At 37.6% G+C, this 11,280-nt stretch overlaps 1 long non-coding RNA gene across 2 annotated transcripts in view; it reads right to left on the reverse strand.

Moving 5' to 3' along the window:
* The window catches only part of LOC138986071 (uncharacterized), a 32,038-nt gene extending 22,325 nt beyond the window's left edge, over positions 1 to 9,713 (reverse strand). For both annotated transcript variants that reach the window (XR_011462965.1, XR_011462964.1), the window contains exon 1: positions 9,565 to 9,713. This is a non-coding gene — a long non-coding RNA (uncharacterized lncRNA). The remainder of the gene's footprint in view (positions 1 to 9,564) is intronic.
* Positions 9,714 to 11,280: the final 1,567 nt, after the last annotated feature.

Below are 11,280 nucleotides of genomic sequence, written 5' to 3' on the forward strand. Positions count from 1 at the left end.
GAAATGATAGGCTTATGCTCTGTATTTCTTCAACACCGTTCAACCATCAGTGGAAAACGACCCTCTATTTCTCTTTGATTTCACCTTTTAGAGGAAAGAGAAATGAGACATCATGGTTTTCCTAAGATTAGATTTTAGCTTATGACTTCACACTTCCTAGTTCATTTGCACAAAATTTCTCCAGAGGAGAAATAATTATCAAGATGTGTTATTTATTTGAAGTCAAATGTTCCCTGAGAACAAAACAACAACAAAAGGTGCACAATGTTGTAAGTAGAATTCACTCATGTGAAGCCTTTTGGTACCCAGGCTATTTGACACAATGAAAAAGCCTGATCCTGTCGGATTCCTTTGAATAATCACTTCCACTGCATACTAAATGCCACATAAAAACGAGAGTGTCAGCATGCTCATTCCCACCTTTCATGTCCCAGTCCATTCTTCTGACATTGTCTTACCCTTGACATCGCATAGTTTCTAACCCTCCTATTTTCATTCACACCTCACTTTTCGGAATTGACCCTCAACACCATCTTCCCAGGTTCAAGCTTGCTACCCCCATGAAGATGTTTTTAATTTTTATTCTTCCTCTAGCAATGCTTGTCATCTTGAATAAATCTTAATAAATATGTGTCCTCCTTTCAACATTCCATTTTTTCAAAATTAATTTTATTGCAGCCAAAACAGTAGAATTAACAATACATAATAAACTATAATACATACACACACTTCAAGTTATAAGAAATAAAATTTATTTTGGCAGCTGGTGTTAAACAAAACTGAACTTACATGTATTAGTAACATAGCTCAACATTGTTAATTTGGTATGTGTGATACATTTTCTTGTTTTCCTGTGTTTTACTAAATCACCGTAACCTAAACTCCCTTATAAGACACATGCTGAAATTTAACTTTACTTCTTAGAAGAAGGAAAGAGAAAGAAAAGGAAATAAATACCAAACATAAACTTATATCAAGTAAGTGTCTTCTGAGCTAAAATTCCTTTCGGGTCCCCAAATAGTCAAAAAAAAATCAAAGGTTTAGTTTACAAATTCAGAGGTATCAGGGTAACTGCTGTCTGGTTTTGTTACTGAAATTTTAACTCTACCATCACCATTAGTATTTATTTCTAATCCACATTTTGTCAGGCACTGTTTTCTGACAAACAAATGTAGAGCCAATTGGGAAATTTTCCCGACTTCTTTCACCTCCTATCAGATCTTGGAAACTCACAGCAGCAACTTTGGTTCTTATTCTAAGCCTCATTATTCTGCTAAGAGCCATGGTTCTTTTCACTTCAAGCAAAGGCAATTCTTTCTCAGGACTGACAGCTAACAGTTGGTAGAGCCCACACTCTCAAAAATCAAGCTCTATCACCTCTTATTAATAGAAAAGATTTTAGAAAAGTACAAACATGGATTCAAATTTCAGACCTGATCTTTATTATATGATATGGGAACCATTTCTTCTTCTATAAAAACATTTTCATATGCCTATCAAAATGCCTGACATTTACTATGTGCCAAAAATAAAATACTCTCAGTGACTAAAGGAAGGCCCAAGCACGCTATCATAATGCTTTCAATGTCTTCTGCATCTAGATTTTTTAGGCCAGTACATCATCCTTCTATAGGAATAGAAAAAGCACTTCATTTTACAGACAAGTGAGCACTTTCTACCACAATAAAGCCCAGAATTCAAGTGTATTAGAGTTTTCATCAGAATATTCTAAATGGACCAACGTAAATGGGAGTGTTTGTCCCTTTCATCAACAGATCCCTCACTTATCTTGCATTTTTATTAAATTAGAGAAGCACCACTTTTATCTTCTCTACAGCCAGGATGGAAAGTTTAGTAATCCCATCAAAATTACTCCAGGACGTGTTTCCCGCACTTCCAACTCATTCTTCATGGGTTTAACTGATCCCAGATCAAAGGCTCAATACAAATTATCATTTTTTTCAATGCTAAGTAATCCAAGGAAGGTTTTTTCCTAAACACATGATAAATCTGATCGTAATGCTGTCTCCCTGGAATCAATCTGACAGTAACCAAAAACAGACCGAGAGGGAACTAGATTGCACAAGGGAAAGAAACATGAGCAAACCTTCATACGTCTTGGTTTCTATCTTCCCTTTTGGAAAGCTGCCACGAAGCAAGATGAATGAGTCAGAGTCTTAATAATCTAGCTCACATTTCCATCTATAATGACTTGACTATATCTGACAATCTCTTTTATTAGAAAAGAGAAGCTATTTGTGTAAGATGCCTTATTTTTTTCTCCAAGTCATTAAATATAAATAGAACAATGACAGCAAATGCTTCTGGAATTAGGTTTTCATGTGTGTTTGGGTTAAATAAACAATTCACTGCAGAAAGCGTGTCATCCCCTTTCCTTTATTATCTTTAATATTTTGCACCTAAATTCCATAGCTATCCATAGAGGAGGTCATGTTACAAAGAAAAAACTTTTTTTCTTCCAGTTTTATTGAGATATAATTTATATCCAGAACTGTATAAAGTGTATGGCGTAATGATTTGATTCACATGAATCATGAGGTAATTACCACAATAAGTTTAGTGAACATCCACCATGTCAGATAGATAAAAAATTAAAGAAATATTCAGTGTTCTTGCTGTATGGAGAAGAGGAATACAACACAAAGTAACAAATTGGGTCCTGGTGGGAACTGGTACTCCTCAAAGTCCTTCAGAGTATCTAACACAGATCCTTATGGTGAGTAGCTGCTCAATAAATATATGTAAGTGGCATTAGAAAATGATCTGGCCCCCAGTACTGTATGCCCACATTGAGAATTTTTATTTAGAAAACTCTGGAACTTTTTAACATTACTTTGACATGTTTTAAGAGGAAACAGAAGAGCCAGTTTTGTATTTATATTAGCAGGGGCACTTAACCTCACTCAAACAACATTTAAAAAAAGGAATTCAGTTTTTACACTGTGTTCAGATTTAAAAGCCTGCTACACATAGATTCTTCCGATTTTCATATTCAAATAACATTTTGGGGAGAAAAAAGCAACTCCAAGTAAATGTAAAACAAAGAATACTCCTTATGTAACACAATTTTTCTATAAAAATTACAGGACTTTAAGGCTGGAATTTTAATTAGGCTAAATAACATGAAATAGCTTAAAATAATGGAGATCAAGGAAAGATGTAAAAGCATTATAAAGACATATGAACTTTTCCATCAAGGTATTTGAAATCTTAATAAGAAAATAAGATGTAACAAACACATATCCTAGAGATAAAATATAAACTGCACATCCTAGACAATTTCACCTATTTCTGGTGACATCAATAAGGCTACATGGGCCCTCCCTAAAGTTTATTTACACATATAATAGAAAAACCTGCTAAGAAGTGAAAATGATTCATCACTTTAAGATTGCCAACCATGGAACTTCTGTATAAACATGGAGGATTAAGCACATTAATTGCAATTAAGCACATTCATAAGTGCATTCATTGGGATCCCTCCCACTAATGTAAAAGTAATAGATTTTGTTTAAAGATATGAACCCCAAAATTTAGGGAATACAGAAGGCAAACCTACAATAATAAAATTATGGAAGATGAAAACAGATCTGAAAAAAACAAAACCCTGAATCCTAAAATAACAATGAGGAATGCTACAATATAACCTAACTTACAATTCAAAACGTCCTCCAAATTTTAGGAACTGTGGGGCAAAGCAAAGTGGAGAGAAAATTACTAAAATGAGAGGATTTTTGAAATCCTCTTGGAGGAGTTTAGAGCCACAAATTCTTTCTCCACTCTGATCAGCCATATGACTATACCACCATCATGCTCATGAACACCTAGAGGGATTTTTCTTTCCTTCTCTTCTCCTTTCTTTCTTTTTTCCTAAGAGTTTAGAAAATAGGATCTCTGAATTACAGACAATAACAGAGAAAATGACCAAATGGATGTAAAGTGGATTTTGAGCTTCCTGTCCTCTTACCCCAAATTGGCTGCAGATGTTGGCAACAAGATCTTTACCTTCCAAGCATAAACTGGAAATGACCTAAGACAAAATAACAGAGAATTCCTCTCAAGTGGTGCTAGAGTTAAAAGAACCCACTTGCCAGTGCAGGAGACATGAGAGACATAGATTGATCCCTGGGTCCAGAAGACCTCCTGGAGGAGAGCACGGCAACTCACTCAGGTATTCTTGCCTGGAGAATCCCATGGACAGAGAAGCCTAGCAGACTGCAGTTCATAGGGTCAAAAAGAGTTAGACATAACTGAATCAACTTAGCATACACCTCTGTATTACATCTCAGGTTAACAGCAAGCACCAAAAAAACAGTCAGTAGCAGCCTACTGCTTGGGGAGGGCCAAGAGTATGGAGACAGACCCAGGAAAACCTAAAACAGGATAAAACAAAAAAATTGAGAAAAAGCAACTCCATAAGAATAAGATAATCACAGAGAAATTCAAATCAGGCTACACACAAGAGAGACCACTGTAATTACAATTGTAATTACATTATAATTTACTGTAACAATTAAATCCTATCTGAACTAAATATCCCACAGGAATGGCTACTGCCCATTATGAGAATTACTATCTCAGACTGCTCCTCTATATACCATGTCAGCATTCAGTGAGACATTATGAGACACACTAAAGCTGAGGAAAAGCAAGCCACTGGAAAAAGCCAAATCAATCAACCAAGACTCAGTGATAAACTAGATTATGTATCTATCTACTTTTGTTCTTGTTCAGTCACCAAGTAATGTCCGACAATTTGAAACTCCGTGGACTGCAGCATGCCAGGCTTCCCTGTCCCTCACCAACTCTCAGAGTTTACTCAAACTCATGTCCATTGAGTCTGTGATGTCATTGAACCATCTCATCCTCTGTCGTCCCCTTCTCCTTCTGCTTCAATCTTTCCCTGCACCAGGGTCTTTTCAAATGAGTCAATTCTTCACATCAGGTGGCCAAACTATTGGAGTTTCAGCTTTACCATCAGTCCTTCCAATGAATATTAAGGACTGATCTCCTTTAGAATGGACTGGTTGGATCTCCTTACAGTCCAAGGGACTCGCAAGAGTCTTCTCCAACACCACAGTTCAAAAACATCAATTCTTTGGTGCTCAGCTTTCTTTATAGTCTAACTCTCACATCGATACATGACTATTGGGAAAACCATAGGTTTGAATAGATGGACCCTGGTTGGCAAAGTAATGTCTCTGCTTTTTAATATGCTGTCCAGGTTGGTCATAACTTTCTTCCAAAGGAGTAAATGTCTTTTAATTTTATGGCTTCAATCACCATCTGCAGTGATTTTCGAGCCCAAGAAAATAAAGTCTGTCACTGTTTCCACTGTTTTCCCATCTATTTGCCATGAAGTGATGGGACCGGATGGAGAAGGCAGTGGCACCCCACTCCAGTCCTCTTGCCTGGAAAATCCCATGGACGGAGGAGCCTGGTGGGCTGCAGTCCATGGGGTCGCTAAGAGTCGGACACGGCTGAGCGACTTCACTTTCACTTTCCACTTTTATGCATTGGAGAAGGAAATGGCAACCCCCTCCAGTATTCTTGCCTGGAGAATCCCAGGGACGGGGGAGCCTGGTGGGCTGCCATCTATGGGGTCGCACAGAGTCGGACACTACTGAAGCGACTTAGCAGTAGCAACAGCAGATGGGACCAGATGCCATGATTTTAGTTTTCTGAATGTTGAGCTTTAAGCCAACATTTTCACTCTCCACTTTCACTTTCATCAAGAGGCTCTTTAGCTCTTCTTCACTTTCTGCCATAAGGGTGCTGTCATCTGCATACCTGAGGTTATTCATATTTCTCCTGGCAATCTTGATTCCAGCTTGTGCTTCTTCCAGCCCAGCGTTTCTCATGATGTATTCTGCATAGAAGTTAAATAAGCAGGGTGACAATACACAGCCTTGACTACTCCTTTTCCTATTTGGAACCAGTCTGTTGTTCCATGTCCAGTTCTAACTGTTGCTTCCTGACCCGCATATAGGTTTCTCAAGAGGCAGGTCAAGTGTTCTGGTATTCCCATCTCTTTCAGAATTTTCCAGAGTTTATTGTGGCCCACACAGTCAAAGGCTTTGGAATAGTTGATAAAGCAGAAATAGACGTTTTTCTGGAACTCTCTTGCTTTTTTTTTACAATCCAATGGATATTGGTAATTTGATCTCTGGTTCCTCTGCGTTTTCCAAATCCAGCTTGAACATCTGGAAGTTCATGGTTCACATACTGTTGAAGCCTTGCTTGGAGAATTTTGAGCATTACTTGACTAGCGTATGAAATGAGTGCAATTGTGTGGTAGTTTGAGCATTCTTTGGCATTGCCTTTCTTTGGGATTGGAATGAAAATGGACTTTTTCCAGTCCTGGCCACTGCTGAGTTTTCCAAATGTGCTGGCATATTGACTGCAGCACTCTAACAGCATCTTATTCTAGGATTTGAAATAGCTCAACTGGAATTCCATCACCTCCACTAGCTCTGTTCATAGTGATGCTTCCTAAGGCCCACTTGACTTCACATTCCTGGATGTCTGGCTCTAGGTGAACGATCACACCATCGTGATTATCTTGGTCATGAAGATATTTTTTGTACAGTTCTTCTGTGTATTCTTATGACCTCTTCTTAATATCTTCTGCTTCTGTTAGGTCCATACCATTTTTGTCCTTTATCAAGCCCATCTATGCATGAAATGTTCCCTTGGTATCTCTAATTGTCTTGAAGAGATCCCTAGTCTTTCCCATTCTGTTGTTTTCCTCTATTTCTTTGCAATGATCACTGAGAAAGGCTTTTTTATCTCTCCTTGCTATTCTCTGGCACTCTGTATTCAGATGCTTATATCTTTCCTTTTATCCTTTGCTTTTTGCTTCTCTTCTTTTCACAGCTTTTTGTAAGACCTCCCCAGACAGCCATTTTGCTTTTTTGCATTTCTTTTCCATGGGGATGGTCTTGATCCCTATCTCCTGTACAATGTCACAGGAGATGGGGATGACAGAGGATGAGATGATTGGATGAGATGGTTGGATGGCATCACGGATTCAATGGACATGAGTTTAGGTAAACTCTGGGAGTTGGTGATGGACAGGGAGGCAGTCCATGAGATCACAAAGAGTTGGACACAACTGAGTGACTGAACTGAACTGAATCAGACTGACCAGAAAAAGTATAAAACACAATTCTATTTGCATTTGGTGATATTACATTTTTGTTTAATCTTACTTGAGTGATATTCTGTTCCTTACAACATCATATCCTTAATCAGAAAAGGGGTAGACACATAATACAACCAACTCTGGAAAGATATAAGCTCACAGGAATGTAAGACCTCATGTTTAATTGAAACAATTTAGGAAGAATATATATTCAGTTAACTTTATTTCCTTTAAAGCAGCATTCAGTCTTCACTGGTAAAATGCACACATATGACTATATTTCTAAATAAAATTAGTTTTAAGTTTTTAAAAACTTGTTTTCTAGCACACTTTTAATTATTCTTCCTTAAGATAATGCTCCTAAGGGATTTAATTCTCTTAATGTCACTGAGGATTCATTTTCATTTTCACTGAGGGGTTACACTCCTCTCATCATATTTTCTGGTTATAACTAAGACAGAAAAAGCCATTATCTTTATTTCATAAACTTTGCAGACAATTAATTTTATACAAAAATATATATTTCCTTTTTTGCTTAATTTAAATCAAATGTGTTCAAGATTTTCTCATTGTAATTCTATCAACAATGAGAAATTACTATGGCACCTGAAATAGAAGTTGATTCCCAAACTAATGTAACATAAAAAGAAAGAGGTAATAAGTTATGACCAACCTAGATAGCATATTAAAAAGCAGAGATATTACTTTGCCAACAAAGGTCCGTCTAGTCAAGGCTATGATTTTTGCAGTGGTGATGTATGGATGTGAGAGTTGGACTGTGAAGAAAGCTGAGTGCCGAAGAATTGATGATTTCGAACTGTGGTGTTGGAGAAGACTCTTGCGAGAACCTTGGACTGTAAGGAGATCCAACCAGTCCATTCTAAAGGAGATCAGTCCTGGGTGTTCATTGGAAGGACTGATGCTAAAGCTGAAACTCCAAAACTTTGGCCACCTCATGCGAAGAGTTGACTCATTGGAAAAGACTGATGCTGGGAGGGATTGGGGGCAGGAGGAGAAGGGGACGACAGAAGATGAGATGGCTGGATGGCATCACCAACTTGATGGGCATGAGTTTGAGTAAACTCTGGGATATGGTGATGGATAGGGAGGCCTGCGTGCTGTGATTCATGGGGTCACAAAGAGTCGGACACGACTGAGCGACTGAACTTAACTGAACTAAACTGAATGTATAACCCACCATCTTGAGAGTGCAGCACAGAATTAGTAAATGCATAAATTGAACTTTAAAGTACAATTTCTTTTCTAAAGATGATTACTACTTTAAGGAAAGCTTCATGTCTGTTGATAGGCCTCAGGCAATTAAAGTATTGACTGATCTTTGTCTCTAATGTCAAAAGTAAGGATAGTTCAATGCAGATGCAGTTGTGATAGGTAAACACATTTTAACTTAATAAAATGAAAACTACTGAACCTGTTATTTAAAATATCTGAATAAGCATACCACTTGCTGAAAGGGCAGAAGGTAATGATATCCTATGAAAAGCTATTAATGGATCAAATAAAATTTATAATTATTCTAAAGGCTTTTGATTTTCATGAACATCTGAAATGAACAATTTCAAAATAATGGAAATAGTAAGAATCAACATAACATTAAAGTCTGGAAATCTCACTTCTGTAATATGTCAAGTGATAAGCTTCTCAGCAGTTTTAAGTTTCAAAGATCATGACTACTAGGAAGTATAACCAGAAAGAAATTTTGAGATCATCTAAAAGCCCTTAAATTGCAAAAATGCACTGTAATAGTAAAAAAAAAAAGTGTTTTATCCAAATGTACACAGTTTAACCTCAACAAATACCCCCTTCTCAAATATTATAAACTATGTAATGTATATGTTTAATTTGGAGAATTACAGTTTGTAAACTTATTTAACTGCTCTAGAAGAAGAAATACTAAAAAAAGAAAAAGAAAATCATCTGGTGTTTGGAAATGAGAGAGGAAGCTAAAATAATACTAATATTAATCACATATCATGATGTGACAAACATTATACCATGTTTTATCAAGGAATATTAACAATTTTTTTTAAGTTTCTTCAATCTAGAGGAGTCAATCCAATTAACAAGACACGAATGCTTCATGTAGATAAAATTAACGTGAAAGGTGGGGAAAGCTTTGTTTAGAGAACAGAGATAATTTCAGTAATTTTGGAGCAAGGAAACAAGTTGCATGAAGAGATGAAACTGGAAGAGCAGCTTATGATCTTTAAGTCCTGACAAAGGATTTGAACAATATTCTGTAATAAGTACAGCTAACATTTATTAATTCATTTTCTTTGTGTCAGACATTGTAATTAATCATGTCAATAATCCCATGAAGTAAAAACCATTTACTTTAATATGAATAAAGTCAATCTTAGAGAGGTAGTGTAACTTACCAAAGATACACATAGTATTGCTGCTGCTGCTCCTGCTAAGTCACTTCAGTCTGTGTCTGACTCTGTATGACCCGATAGCCGGCAGCCCACCAGGCTCCCCCGTCCCTGGGATTCTCCAGGCAAGAACACTGGAGTGGGTTGCCATTTCCTTCTCCAATGCATGAAAGTGAAAAGTGAAAGGGAAGTTGCTCAGTCGTGTCTGACTCTTAGTGACCCCATGGACGGCAGCCTACCAGGCTCCTCCATCCATGGGATTTTCCAGGCAAGAGTACTGGAGTGGGGTGCCATCGCCTTCTCCAACAGATAATATTACCACCCCAAAATTTCTGACCCTAAATTGCATGTTCTTATCCATTCTACCATACCTCCAAATACCCACTAAAGCACCCAGTTAGGCAGAATAAGAAAATTGGTGAATCATACCTCTGTAGGTATTGACATCTTGATTTTGTTGTCGTTCTGTTGCTAAGTCAAGTCCTATTTCTTGCGACACCTGCATGGACTACAGCATGCCAGGTTTCCCCATCCTTCACTATCTCCTGGAGTTTGATCAAACTCATGTCCATTGAGTTGGTGAGGCTATCTAACCATCCCATCCTCTACTGCCCCCTTCTTCTTTTGCCCTCAATCTTTCCCAGAATCAAGGTCTTTTCCAGTGAGTTGGCTCTTCACATTAGGTGGCCAAAGTATTGGAGCTTCAGCATCACCATCAGTCCTTTTAATGAATACTTAGGGTTTATTTCCTTTAGGATTGACTGGTTTGATCTCCTCATTGTCCAAGGGACTCTCAAGAGTCTTCTTGAAAGCATCAGCTTTTTGGTGCTCAGCCTTCTTTATGGTCCAACTCTCACATCTGTACATGCCTATTGGAAAAATCATAGCTTTGACTCCATGGACCTTTGTCGGCAAAGTGATGCCTCTGCTTTTTAATATGCTGTCTAGGTTTATCATAGCTTTCCCTCCAAGGAGAAAGCATCCTTTAATTTTATGGCTGTGGTCACTGTCCACAGTGGTTTTGGAGCCCAAGAAAATAAAATCTGTCATTCATCACTTTTTCCCAACTATTTGCCAAGAAGTTATGGAACTGGATGCCATGATTTTAGTTTTTTTCATGTTGAGTTTCAAGCCAACTTTTTCACTCTCCTCTTTCACCCTCATCAAGACACTCTTTAATTCCTTTTCTCTTTCTGCCTTTAGAGTGGTATCATCTGCATATCTGAGGTTCTTGGTTTTACAAATACTTTAGACAATTCTGGCAAAATAAAGTTAACACAAGACTCCCTCCTAAAATAAATGCTGAGAAATTCTAAATAAATATACAAGAAAAAAAAAAAAAAACTTACAGTCAAGTACAATGAAAAAAATTAACAAGGCACTTATGCCAGAACAAGAAAATTGAGTATATATGAAAATACCCAAACATCTGAATATATGGAGGTATGCTCAGTCATGTCTGACTCTTTGTGACCCCATGGACTGTAGTCCATCAGGCTCCATTGTCCATGGAATTCTCCAGGCAAGAATGCTGGTTTGGGTTGGCCATGCCCTCCTCCAGGGGATCTTCCTGACCCAGGGATTGAACTCAGGTCTCCTGCATCACATGCAGGTTCTTTACCATCTGAGCCACCAGGGAATCCCTGAAAGACAGATTTTCCATACCCTAAACAATATTTGATGTAAGAAACAAAATAGGATTCCTACAATTACACTTCTCAT

The sequence above is a fragment of the Bos mutus genome, chromosome 3, assembly GCF_027580195.1.
Source record: "Bos mutus isolate GX-2022 chromosome 3, NWIPB_WYAK_1.1, whole genome shotgun sequence".
Lineage (NCBI taxonomy): Eukaryota > Metazoa > Chordata > Mammalia > Artiodactyla > Bovidae > Bos > Bos mutus.